At 41.6% G+C, this 14529-nt stretch overlaps 1 protein-coding gene across 7 annotated transcripts in view; it reads right to left on the bottom strand.

Annotated features, from left to right (window-relative positions):
* L3MBTL4 (L3MBTL histone methyl-lysine binding protein 4) overlaps window positions 1-8284 on the bottom strand; it is a 490814-nt gene extending 482530 nt beyond the window's left edge. Inside the window, exon 1 of one of the 7 annotated variants that reach the window (XM_079109233.1) lies at window positions 7944-8284. The gene's annotated coding sequence lies outside the window, so the exon portion shown is untranslated. Of the gene's footprint in view, window positions 1-6968; window positions 7612-7739; window positions 7852-7943 lie in introns of those variants that run through there. The other 6 variants (XM_079109226.1, XM_079109227.1, XM_079109230.1 and 3 more) reach the window with 6 other exon arrangements.
* Between the last annotated feature and the right edge of the window lie 6245 nt (window positions 8285-14529).

Below are 14529 nucleotides of genomic sequence, written 5' to 3'. Positions count from 1 at the left end.
GCTTATGGTGGAGGAGGGGGGTTACTAGGGATTAAACCCAGGGCTGCTTTACCACTGAGCTACATCCCCAGTCCTTTTTTATTTTATGACAGGCTCTCACTTAGTTGCTGAGGGTCTTGGTATGTTGCCAAGGCTGGCCTCACATTTGTCCTCCTCCTGCCTCATCCTCCCCACAACCTTGTGCCACTATGCCTAGCTATGATAATTGGTTTTTTTATTCCTATTCTGACATAATGACTTCTGACTTTGGAAACTTTGCCTAATATACCAGACCTCTTTATCATATGCAAAATAGCCTGGGCTAAGTCAGCGGTTGTCAACCTGGGGTGATTTTGTCCCTCTGCTCCCTCCCCAAGTGACATGTGGAAATGTATGGAGACATTTAAGGTCATCACAACTAAGGAAGAAGGAGAACCCAGACAGCTAATAGGTAGAGTTCCAAAATCTAGAATGTACAGGAGGGTTCTTCAACAAAAATTAGAACTAACATTGAGAAACCCTGAATTAGATTATTTCTAAACTAATTAAAATTCAAAATACTAAGTCTAAATGTATAACATCAAAAAAAACTGTAAAATTGCTAAATATGAGGCAGCAGAAGCTTTTTCATTAGTGATAGCTGGCTGTCACAAAAATTGTAGCTACTCAGCTGAAATTTCTAGAATTATGAAAGAAAACGAACTCATGAATGCAATTTAAAAGCATACCTAAACCTTGCACTTTGTGCATCATGTTGGTGATCAATATACAACTGTACCCTTCACTTTTCCATCTTCGTTCTCCCAATGTTCAGTCCATAGTAAATGGCATTATTTGTTCTGGATGCAGATGTAAGCCAGTTCTGAAAAGGATACAATGATACTCTCCTTATCCTCATCCTCCTCAACCTCAGTGGAAGAAAGTGACCCTAAAGATTACTAGTGATCTACTGTAATAAAATGGGTGGGCATCCATTCACACAAAAACAAAGACCCCCACAGCACCCAGAAGTGGGCTAGCCCCTGCAAATACTCCATTTGATAATCTTCACAGTCCTTTCCCTAAGCCTGTGATGTGAAAAGCTGCCCCCAAACATTCACAAGTCTTTCAGAAACAAACTCATAGCAAACTCAGTTTTGGAAGAGAAAGGGAAATTAAAAAAAAAAAAAAAAAAAAAAAATCGTTCTAACCATTCTCAGAAAAGGTGTGAATAAAATATAGATTCAGGGGCGCTCTGCTGGCACCTCTAATAATTTACCTGTATAAGGCAGATATTTATATCATTGCACTAAAGGGTGCAATGACAGGGAATTGAAGAATACTCTTTGCCACAAAGCAAAAACAGTAGAACCTTTTATTTTTCTTTGATGTGTGACCATAATATTAATAAAAGGAAGGGCTAAAAGGTCAGTGCTTACATTTTCAATTAAACTCAAAGTCTTAGCTGGTTACTCACAGAATCCCAAAATGTTAGGAACTTTGAAAATTTCCTTTCTTATAGGTGCTGTCACAAACTGACTCAAAAGAATTCAAGCTTCACTTACTGAGCATCTAACATATGTCAGGTAATTACTAAGTTTTAAAAATTTGTGGTTACAAGCCCAAAAAGTTTTCTGGAGAACAAAGAAACTCTAAAACTTGGGAGTTAGATAGTGAACAACAGATCTCAAACAGTAGGAAAGCACACTATTAAAGGGGTATGATTCACTTCTAGGGTGAGAGGGAAAATTCACAAAGGCAGGTAAAATGTACAAAAGCCCTCTCACACAAAAACAGTGTCCATATGTTGCATGAACCAACAGACAACTGATGAAAACATTTTACAATGGGAATATGGTGGGTGGGGGTCCTTAGAAACATGAAGATAAGTTCTACAAGTCCAGGCTGTGCCAAAATCTTAACTACCTCGCCACACCAAAATGTGCTTACAGAGTGGCATTCAGTGGCATAAGAAGTCAGCAAGTGTGTTTATAGCATAAAAAAGTAAGAAAGGCATTCATGCATGGCAAATAAGAAAACCACTTAATCAAAAATGAAGTGCATTCAGTTAATTATGCAACTGACCCTACAATTGTAAAATGGCAGACCACAAACTCCATCTGGTCAGTAGACACACTGTTTATCTTAACAGTATCCTATAAAATTCGAGTCAATACTTTGAGAGAGTCTATATTTTTTAAATGCTGACTTCCAAATTTTTTTTAATATGTGTGTTGTGTTTTAATAATAGCTACTTCCTTTAGAACATGAAAAATTTCTGGCTTGCCATATTCTCTACCATTTCCTACTGTCTACACAGCACTGAGGATTTTTCTCTCACTTTCCTTATACTTAATTATTATAGTATAAAAACAGTAATGTTGAGTTTTAAAAGGTGAGGAAAAATAAAAACAAGCCTAAGAAGACTAGTTTTCTTCTGCCTGCTTCACTCAATTACCTTCCTTCAGATATTCAAATTTAGATTTAGGTCTTAACCCATCTGCCAAAAGCACCAGGCCAGTGTACCTCCCATGGCTAGATCAGAAAACCAAAGCCAAGGGCAAAACATCTGCTCACAGATGAACTGAGCGTTGAGCTGGCATCAGTGGCTAACCTAGATCCATTTACACAGGACCAGAATCATGGCTCTAATTTGTTCCTTGGTTTTTATATAGAAAGAAATTCCCAAAACAATGATGATCATTGTTAAAATGCTGTCATTCAAGAAATATCTTTTTTTTTTTTTTGCAGTGCTGGATCAAACCCAGGGCCTTGGGCATGCCATACAAGGTTTTACCAATGAGCTACTCACCTATTCCTTTTTCTTTTCCTTTTCAGACAGGTCTCAATAAATTGCCCAGGCTGGCCTTGAATTTATAATCATTCTGCCTCAACCTCTGGAGCAGCTGGGATTATAGGGGTGCATCACTACAATGGCTCCATTTTTAAGTCTGATGTAGCCACAAAAGAAGCAACCATGAAGAATAAGCAATGGTTTATAACTGCAGGCCTGAGACCCTTCAGGAACTTAGAGGGTTCCAGTAATCAGGATCTGTGATGGGATATCACATAGGGGAAACTAAGTATTAAAAGTTCCATGTGGCATATCTGACAATTTTAGACCTTCCTATCAGGACTGAAAATGTTACCACAAAGACTACTTGATGTCAGGCTCAGAAACCCATGTGTTTGGGTGCAACATGCCCATTTATAGGCGAGCCAGTTTGTATTCAAGAGATCTATTACAAATGGTGAGAGCTAAGCAGAATACCAAAATTCTACAGCTACAGAAAAGGGAAGAGAGCTCATTGTGCCTACTACAATGTTGAGTACCTGACATATATCACAAACACACCAACTTGTCTCCTTAAAAATACCCTGTTATCCACTATGACTTGCAGTCAAACTCAAGTTACCTGGTCTGTTTCTCACCAGTCTTTCCCATCTCCAAAATCCACCCAGCTTCTTAGGTTAGAGATCAGGGAAGTAGTCCTGGATTCTTTCCTGTCCTCTAATCCATCCACAATTTTGTAAATTCTACCTCCAAAATATTCCTGGAGTCCCTCTACTTACACCTATCTCCACACACACCTTCTCCCCTCCAAGCACACTGACAACCACCTGGACAACTGCTATGGTGTCATAACTGCTCTTGCCACCTGCCCAAATTCTGCAATGGCAGCTAAAATGGGACTTTACCAACATAAGGTAGATCTCATTACAACTCTTCAAAGCCTTCCCATGGCAAAGGAAATAAAATGCAATCCTCAGCATGACCCTCAGGCTTGGACCCTGGCTAGCCCCAGCCAGTCTCTCCATAGACCAGTCCCTCCTGGTGAGCCCATTCTCACCTCAGGGGCTTTTGTCATGCTTCCCTCTGCCTGATCTTTACTGCCCTAATCCCCTCCTGGCTAGGGGCTGCTCATCCTCAGAGGTCTTTTATGACCTGCAAACCCAAATTAGACACTTCTGCGAATCTTCCTGAAGTGTACTTCCAGTCTGCACATGTTTATTCAGGTGATCAGTTAGTGTCTGCCCCTCACTGGACTACAGGACTTCCACAGAGACCTAGCTCAAGTCTATAGAGTTGCCCCCAGACACCACATCAACTGACACAGTGTGGACACCTGAAAAAAATGGCTCACCCTCTTTAGGTTCTTTGACTCGTTCCCCCACTCAAAACTATAGGGAGTAGATCAACGATGATTTAAATCTAAAAAGCTATTTTAAATTTAAAAGCCATGATAATATCTGGCATACCAAAATACTGTATATAAAATGTTGTGTTGGACATGGTGGCAAGGGCTTATAGTCCCAGCTATTCCAGAGGTGAGGCAGAAGGAGCTCTTGAACACAGAGTTTGAGGTCAGCCTGACAAAGCGAGACCCATCTCTTAAAATAAAAAAAAATTGGAAGTGTTACGTTGTCCCTCTCCTTAAACAGTTCTCTCTAGCTAGATATGGTAACAAAGAAAAGTGATGAGGACGAGGGATGCAGCTCAGTGGTAGAGTACTTGCCTAGGATGATCCTGCCCTCACCTGACGCTTTCCAAACAACATTAATCAGTTTTTAATTGTGGCAGCAACCACACTTATCACTTAACATACTTAACATTCATCTTCAGGAGGAAGGCATGAGCATTCTCCAAAATGTCTGGTCTCTTTAGGAGCATGCTTCATGTATGAGCTCAAATCAACACAAAATGAAGAAAGAAGTTCAGGAGCTGACACTGAGCAGGGACCCCTGCTGTGATAGCATCCTCCCCCAAAGGTACACGCAGGTCAGGGAGCAGAGCAGTGACAACTCTGAGGGGTTCAGAGTAAAGGTTTCACTTTTCCATTACTGTCAGGGAAAATCATTTGTTCTTGCAATATAAAACAAGAATAAATTCTCCTACAGCACTATTCTAAAAAATAATAAAAATGTTAAAACAAATTATTTTATGTGGGTGAATGAACTGTAGTTTCATTTCTCCTAAGTATCTTCTAATTCATTGTTTTGCTTAAGTACAAGATAATCATGACACTTAACACTGCTTGCTTGTAAGCACCCTTTCAGTGTATGCAAATGGTACACTGATTTTTTTTAGTGGACCTAAACAGTTTTCTACAATAACATATCCGCAAAATAATATTACCAAGGCTACAAAGACAGAAATGCATTGTAAACTACAAGACACTGTTCAAATGAATGGGGACATCTATATTTCTAAAGCAGAAAGCAAAGCATTACCAACATTCACACTGAAGTATTACATAACTCTGTGACCAACTCTTTACAGTCAAGTTCAACTGCATCTTCTTAGTTCTGGCTTTTCATCACCAACTGAGACTTGGCCCAGCGTTCCCTTCACTTATCATCCGCAGTCTTTGCTGTTATGGTGACACCGGGTTTTCCTCCCAGCTGACCACTTTGTGGCTTCTCTGACTCCTTCCTTGGATATGGCCCACAGTCACAGAACTGCTCTTTTCTCTCTGGGCTAATTTATTTGCATCATCTCATGCTTTTTATTGTCACCCCCATACCCAATCCCTGAATATTTCCTAGCTGGCCTTCTTCTGGCCCAATGACATCAGTTCCTCTCTAATGAAGGTGTTTCAGTGTCTCTTTCTATACTTTATAAACTGAACTTATCTGCTCCACTCTGCTCCCAAATCACCAAAATTGGCTCTCCTGCTAACTCCTCCAGTTCACCAGCAGCAGCTTTCTTTCCTAATTAAAATAATGAACACTAATCTCAGTGATTGTCAATCTGTCCTTTCTTAGGCTCTAGAGAAGGGAAACAAATAGACACATGGGAAGGGGAGATGGGATGCAGAGGAGTTGGGGCTCCTTCTGCCCCCATTGAGGGTCTGGTGCTTTATATGCAGCCTTCTTCATGTGACTTTTCTGATTCACCTGCTCTTCCCAGTAAGAACTCCATGATTTTCCATCTGCAAATCTTCCTTCGTAATCACACTGATCTTCCTCACTGCTGCTTTTCTCACCCCATGCCTGTTTAGAGTCTGCTCACTTACATATTCTGCCCTATGAACATCTGTTGAACAAGCACTTAATCATGTGTCAAGTGCCACGCCAGGCACTGGAGGCTTACTACTACTAAAGATCAATCAGAAGTATGATTTAAGATACAAATCACTCAGGTACTGCACCTGAAGTATAGAGACACAGACTACTTAAGATTCTTGTGATGAACCTGAAAATACACCTATTGCTCCTTAAAGTTAAGGCATTTCCTTAACTGTCTTCACCAGATTACCTTCCCACCAACAGAGCTAAAGTTTATTATAGAGGTAGATCATACTTAATATTTATTTTGACCTCAAAATTGTCAAGCAAAGTGCTGACTCAATGATTCCACAGTCAAGGGCTACATGCCACGCAAAGAACCAGCTGCCTTACATCTGAAAATAGCAGTTTTAAGCTCATCTTCCTACTTAATGATTACACACCAAGTCAGTGTAGCAGAATCCAATCCACCAGAATGCTCCGAAATTGCTCCTTTTTACCCTTTCTCCCAATTTCATAGTATGAATAAATGAAGTTTCTTCTCAAGTTTTCAGCAGCTTGAGAAGAGCTAAACCCATTCAGAACTTACATTATCAAGCACCAAGAACATCCCACCTCACCTGTTTGCTACTTTAACCTTTTTTGGGTTTAAGGGGATTAGAAAACACCATGATATCTCACTACACTTATTTTTGCCAAGGACTGAAACTGGAGCCTGCCACAAACATCATCTAGAACAATTCCAACCGCAGGATCCAGGAGACAAATACACCTTAAGTTTCAGAGTGTTGGCCCAGCAGGACAGGTCACTGGTGACCAGACTGACTTTATGCAGCTATCACACACAGTACTCTCAATAACAGTGGTCAGGCCTTCCTTTTATTCAACTGAGCCTCTAAGGGAACTGGTGTATTAAGAAATGTCCTTCTAAATGGATAGAGCCATATATCAAATAAAGCATATTCTGAGGACTTTAACCAAAGACAGGGGACAAAACCCACCGGGAATTCAACCTCAAGAAAACATTCACGCCAATCGCGCAAGGTAGCTGCGGCTCTGGCCCAGATGTTTCTCCACCAGTGACATGCTGACCCAAGAAGACCAAGGGAGCAGGAGAGGGCTACAGCAGCCAGGGCGCCAGTGTCGCAGATCCGCGCTGGGACGCACGCTAGTTAGCAACCGTCCCACACCGGCGGGACGTCAGCCCTGAGCACGCTCCCTTGCTCCGCACCCGCGCCAGGGCCAGGCAGAACTCCGGAGAGGAAGACCAGCAGCGAGGGGCGGTGGGATGAACTGGCGTTCCCCAGAGCGGCACATGGCACTTGTCCGCCAAGGAGGACCGGAGGGCAGAGGGGGCTTCGGCCCCGAGAGGAAACAAAAGCCAAACGCCCAGCTCACGGCGCCCGGTGCCCGGGGACGGCTGCGACCCCGGGAGTGGCCCCCGGACGCCCACCCTGGTGGCCACGCCTGACACCCGGCCCGGTCCTTGGCTGAGAGAGTGGCAGGGGCTCTGCGGCGGCCGCACCCGTCCAAAGTGGGCGGCAAGTGGGGCAGCGCCTCGCGCGGGGAGCGGGGCGACGAAAAAGAAAGAGAAAGAGCCGGCGGGGCGGAGACGAGCCCTAACCGCCACCGCCCCCGCAGCCCGGCCCTCGCCGCGGGAGACGCACACGCCCCTCGGCCGCCCGAGGCCCCGGGCCACCCCGCGCAGCGGCGGCCGCGGCACCCATGCGGGCTCTCGACCAGCCCGCAGGGGCGGTGGGCGTTCTCCTTACCCCGAGCGGAGCGGAGCAGCACCGGCCCGCAACGCAGAGCCGGCCACCGGTGGGGGCGAGCCGGAGCGTGGAGGCTGGGCTGGCCCAGGCTGCCGCGCCGCTGGCCCCGCGGTGCCCGGCGGGAGGGGCGCGAGGGCGCGCGCCCGGGGAGGGGGAGCCGCCCCCGCCCCCCACCCGCCGCCCGCGCGCATGCTCGCGCCGCACCTGCCTCGCTCGCAGCTCTGCGCCCCGGGGAGCCGGGGTTCGCTGGGCCGCCAAGGTCGGGGCTTTCCCGTACCGGGAGGTGGCGGTGGCTCGCTCTTCGGATGCGGCTTTCTTCGTAGTGGCTCCCTGGACAGGATTCCCCAAACCTTGGCTTCTTCCTGCCCTGCATCCCCGTCCTCCGCAACGGTGTCCCGGGGCGCTCACCGCTGCTTTATCCAGGCTCCTGTTCACCTGCCGAACATTTTCTCCCCTCCGGATACCCTTCTCCTGATGCTCTGTCGGATTTTGCAACCTCTTCTCCGATGTCCCTTTCCCGCTCTTGACTTTGCCACACATGCGTTCTTGGATACCATTTCAAAATAAAAGAATACTCTTCGCAAGTGGAAAGAAGCCTGAGGAGGTCCTAGCTGCTTGGGACTGAGCAGGCGACCAGAGCTAGTTTCTGCCCTCGTGAAATTTACAGTCCCTACTGGCTTACTTTGGCCTGTCACATATCATTGTCCCTAGGTTTGGGAGGAACTTGTTAAATCGTTTATTTTTGGTTTATGGTTTAAAGTAGCTGTTAATTAAAGACTTTAGATGTCCAGTGACCTTAAATAATTTTTTTTCCCCCTCTGCGGGAACCTTGTGTATAAACTTAAGCATAGCTAATGGGTACAGAATAAGGAAAATAAGCATGTTTGCTTCCAGCAAGAAATTCATTAATTTGGTATGAATAATAATAGTAACATCTAAAATGATCTTTTTGTTTTACTGTTGACTATAAAACCAAAACTGAAAACTCGTTTTTTAAGCAAGATTGGTCATTTGTTAGAAACATAATGTGTTGCTCTTGAAGAGAGAAATACAAAACCATTTGCTAATGCATTTTTTTAAATTAAGGAGGAGGATCACAGATACTTCAAATGCAAACAGCATACAAACCATGCCTTGTGCTCTAATCATTTTAGAAAAAGAGATTTAAGGGAAAAAAAAAAAACAAAAAAAAAAAAACAAACAAAAAGCGGAGGTATGCAGAGAAAAGCACTTAAAGTAGGTCTTAATTAAATGGTGTACTTATTTTCATCCCACTTTAACGTGTTTGTTCTAAGACCTTACAGAGTTGTGATGCACTTCTGGAATACATTTGGAAGTACCACCTTTGGATACTTGAACTCACCTGACTGTATAAAATTAGAGTGGGCCTGTGGCAAAGGGGCACACCTGTAATCTCAGTGATTTGGGAGGCTGAGGTGAAAAGATCACAAGTTCAAAGCCAGTCTCAGCAATATAGTGAGACTGTCTCGAGAGAGAAAAAAAAAAAAAGGTTGGGATGTGGCTCTGTAGTGAAGTGCCCCTGGGTTCAATCCCCAGTACCAAAAAAAGAAAAAAGAAACTTGAGTGGGACCCAGTTAAGGAGAAAGATAGATGAGAGTTCCCCCTCCCTGCCATTCACAAGAATACAGTGCTGTTTTATTCTCCTCTTCCTCCTCCTCCTCCTCCAATTTTTATGAAGGGCAATTGCTTCAATTACCACAGTGTAACCCCAAAGGTGTTTACTTATTAAAAGGTCCTAGGTCTCAGTGATATAAACATGAAAATGTTATCAGCACAGAGTTAAAGGTACTTCTGGCTCTACTTGCCCCTCAAAAAAACATTATTAATGTTATATACAATCAAAGAAAAGTAGATTGAAATCTGAATAGAATTAATCTACATCACCTTGTCTTCATTTTTTAAAAAACAGAATTATTTCATTACAACATGTTTATGGATTATTTTTGGCTTAAATTTGTGAAAGTCAAACCTCTCTGTTTTTGTGGACTAGATTTTTTAAAAAGAAAAGAATTCAGGAATAAAATGGAAACACAAGCAGGAAACTTCATCCAGAGCTACTTAAATGTAAACGCATAGGTACATAGCACTGACAAGGTAAGATTATATTCAGAAAAGCTGACATCTGTTTTAAACTACACAATTATTCAGATTTTATGGGAATATGAGCAAGAACACATTAGTACACTCCTTACAGAATTTTTCGAAAAGCAGTCATAGTAAATTCTTTTCATTTGAACAACCTCAGATTAAAGTGAAATAGCCACATGAATTATAACTCTACCAGTGGTCCGTCATGAGCAATGGGTCTAGGACACTGGTAGCTACTAGGTATTTTCCTTTTTTAAATTCAATTGAATCTAGCAAGGTTGATATTGACCAGGTAGAGAGGATGGCTAATCCTGAGCATGCTAAACCTGGTGGCATGGTAAATACAGAAGAATGCTAATTGAAGTTCCTGTAAATGCAACTGAATCACTGCCTTCTGTAACTTGTCTGAGTCCATCTCATCCTGGTGAAAATGAAACCTTCCTACTTCCTAAGAGAGTGATCACATTTATTGAAAGAGTAAAATTTAGAAATTTTTAAATTTGCTAAAGTCGTTTACTTTTATCTGGCTGGGTATTTACATTTCTTTTCTAAGTGATATTAAATTGCATTGCTTTATTATTAGATCAGTAGCAGAACTGGCTAGTGATACAGATGTGTTTTTAAAATGAGAAATTATTTTTAAAAATGCACAATTGTTTTCTAGCATGAACTTTGAATAAGACCTTTTGTGAGAGGTTAGCACAGAGTGAATTCCTTTATACACACTGGTGTAATTAACAAGGTGTCATCTTAACAGAATTTTGTGCTTGCTCCACAACAAAAGTGTCCATAGCCACTAACCTTATTTCACTGGTCACCACTTGTCTACAACAACTATTATAATCAAGTTTATTTTCAAATTAATACCACCGTTAATAATTTTATCCATTACAATGTTTAGGATGTGTTCCTAAGTGGACTGTCTAATATTAAATTTGCTTTAATGGGTTGCAACATAAATCATTGTAGAAATCTATTTAAATGTAAATATTGGTTCAGAAAGAAACAGAAATTATATTGAATAATTAAAACTAATTTTTTAAAAAATGACAACATGAATTTTCATAAATGATAAGATGTACATTATGCTATTTCAAATGACAGTTTCCATAAAGACATTTATTTTACACTTGCACATCTTCTCACTACAATAAACTATCATAAAGGAGGATGAATACACTGACTCTAAGTACACTCCCTGGAATTTGTAAAAATTCAGAGCATATACAATATTTCTGATAATGCTTAGGCCTATATAAACTGAAAAAGATAAGGACCCTCACATGGAATAAGCAAACTTCACTTCCCACTACAACCATTACTGAATAATAACATTTGGAAAAGAGCATGAAGATTCCAGAAGGAAAGCTATCAATCCCTTTAATCTCATTTTCATACATATTAAAGGCACAGCCATGCTATCTCTCAGATGAGAGAACCAGTAAAAGAAAATTTGGTTCTAGGAAATTCATATTATCTTGATTAGCAATATATCCCAAATAACTGTAGCTCAATACATGTTCTTTAAAAAATAGCAGGTGATATAATGATGTACTAGATAGAATATATGCTAGAAAGTCAGGTACAGTGGCACATGTCTGTAATCCCAGTGACTCAGAAGGCTGAAGCAGGAAGATTGCAATTTCAGGAGCTGGGGCAGGAAGATTGCAAGTTCCAGGCCAGCCTCAGCAGTGAGGCCCTATCTCAAAATTTTAAAAAATAATAAATAAAGTATCAGAGATGTAACTCAGTGGTAAAGTCACATGCTAGGACTCAGAAAACTATTACTGCCATCGACCTAGAAACCAGCAGTGTCCATAGAAAGTGTGTCATAGCACAGAACTTGGATTAGGGATCACCAGCTTCAGGGACTAGGTCTAGAGCTCAAATGATAGGTCTAGAAACTTGATTATTAGTGTTCCAAGATGTGATCAGGCTTGGAAGAACCAGCTGAAAACAAGAATGTCAATTACACTGACAGACAAGGATGCCAAAAACATCCATGTTTCCTGGTCAGCACATTCCCACCAATGCAGTCTACAATGGGAGGCAAAAGATTGCCAAGTGACCATGAAATCGGACCAAGTAGAGCTGGCTGCTCTTAATGGGCAGCGTCAATAAGTGACAATTCACAGAGAGATGTCTCCAGCCAAGACTCAATGCTTGTAGCTGGATGTGCTACTATTGAGTTCCAGTTTTCTTTTGATGTCAGTCCTTGGGACATTTCCTGGTCACCATCTCGATTGTATTTGGGTGCTTTAAAAACCCCACCAGCAATATATTTACAAACTGTCTTTTGGTGAGGGCTAATTCTGCAGAATGATCAACTGTTTTGTTTTTTTCTTTCTGGCCTTCTTCACGGTGGCTTAGTCCTAACTCTTTCTTGAATGATTCTCAAAAATGCAAATGTACCTTACTGTTTACCTAAATCCAAACTTGTTTGAATTGTTTCCCTTTTAGATTGAATTTTCCCCATTTTATCAAACCATTAACCAAAGTAAAAGACTATTTTTTCTCTTAGTATATTATCATAGTGTCTAATATTGACATAACGAATAGTCCAATTTTCCTAGGTTGAATAGGCATTTGCTCTTTTTCATTTTGATGCCCAAATGTAAATTCTTAGAAAATTCTTTTCTAATTTTAGAAATATGTGTTTCTCTAAAGCTGCTAAAGTGTCCAGATGGGGTGGCACATGCTTGTAATCCCAGAGACTGGGGAGATTAAGGCAGGAGGATCAAAAGTTTGAAGCCAGCCTGCACAATTTAGTGAGAACCTGTCTTCAAATAATTTTTTTAAAGGCTTAGAGTGTAACTCAGTGGTAGGTCTTCCCTGGGTTCCATCCCCAATACCAATAAATAAATAAAACTGCTAAAGCAACATTTCCATGAAAAATAAAAAAGTCTTCAGAGGGATAGAAGTTGTGCATTTCTTTGGAATTTTAAGTTATCAAATGTACAGCAAGTACCTTGAACTTAAATATTGTCTACTTTCCATTTCTGAATTGAATGCAATTAATTATATTATTGTGCCATTCATATTATGCTAAAAAATGAGATTAGGTATATATGTGCATGCATATATGCACATGCACACACACACACACACACACACACACACACACACACATACTTCTAATAAGAAATATATTTGGTCTTCAATGCCTGGTACAGGTATCCTAAAATCAGAACTTCCTGAGTGATAACAGTGTCTTTTGTTATTCAGAATGAAGTTCTTCCCATCACATCTGAATTTATGCTAATAAGATAGCTCAGGGTGGGGCCTCTGGCTCAGAGTGGAGTTGGTCACCAGAAAGACAAAATGATCAGAGGGCCCAGAACTCTCATCCCCAACAAGTGACCTCTGAGAAGTATGTTTTCAGGCTGGAAATTAAGTTCTATGAAAACCCTTGAACAACAAGCTTCGACAATTTCTGTGCTGGTGAACATGTCCTGTGCCCAAAGGATGGCCCACTCCAACTCCATGGGGACAGGAGTATTTATGGAATTCAATTTCCAAATGTTGGGGTGGTATTTTTAGTCAGCAATAGTTAGGTGAGACCAAAGTATTATTTATTTACTATTATACTAAACTAATGTCTTTTCTCTTTTTTTTTTTTAAGATTTGACAAAAAAAATTTATAAGAAAAACTATTCCGTGATTCTCTTAGAGTAAAATGAATAGCTAGGTGTTCTCTTCCCCTACAACTTGAATGTCGTATGAAGTTAGCATTTCTGATTTCAGGGATAAAGTTGTAGGGAGCAAATACAAAAGTCTGTGTTCTGCACAAATCTAGGATGGTACACAGTACTATCAGTGGTATATTCATTAACATCTGACTAATGTTCTCCCCTGCACAGGCATTCTCTACTCCTTCCTAATTCTCTCTTATGATTTAGTTGCTCAAGTGTTTTCCGTCCTGACACCTACAGAAACCTTCCTTTGGCTTTGCATGTGACTTAGGCAGCCCCACTTCTCTTCCTTTGATCAGCACACTCCAATAAAATCTATCTATAGTTCGTTTTTAGGCTTTCACTCCTTACAGCCTCATGTCTCCCCCACCTCACACAAACACATGCACTCTGCTGGAACCGTGCTCTTGAAGATCATAAATGCTCCTTGAATTTCCAAATGCATTCTATCATGCTGCCATCCTCTTACCTGATTCCTCGGTGACATTTAATGATACTGAGCCCAATCTTCAATCTTCCTCTCCTTTGGCTTTGGTGGGAGACAAAACCCTTAAAGGTCGCTCAGGAAAAAAAAAAGGCAACTTGATCAGACAAGTCAGGGAGCTCTCTGGGAACACAATGTCAGGAAGCACACCCTCCCCTCCCAAGGCACTGGGCAGAGGTTACTTTTAGTCACTCCAGGTCCTTCTTGTTTCTCATTCTGTCCCCTGTTCCTCTGGTTCATCCTCTCTGTCGTTGCAGTTATACATGGCCAAAAACAGTTATTCTGGGCCCAGACTGATTAGTTTCACTGAATTCCAGTTTCACATTCCTGGGAGAGAAAATTAATGGACCCAGCTTAATGCATATGTCTGCTCTCAAAGCATAAGTGGGCAAGGACACATATTCAAACTTCCAGATGCCCACAGCTGGTGTAGGTATAACAGCAGGTGCCTGACGTGTCTCCAGCATCTTGCTTGGCTTCCATAGTACAGTCCAATCTTGATTCT

This window comes from Sciurus vulgaris, assembly GCF_902686455.1.
Source record: "Sciurus vulgaris genome assembly, chromosome: 13".
NCBI classification, from domain to species: Eukaryota; Metazoa; Chordata; class Mammalia; order Rodentia; family Sciuridae; genus Sciurus; species Sciurus vulgaris.
This window is presented reverse-complemented; position numbering and strand designations above follow the sequence as displayed.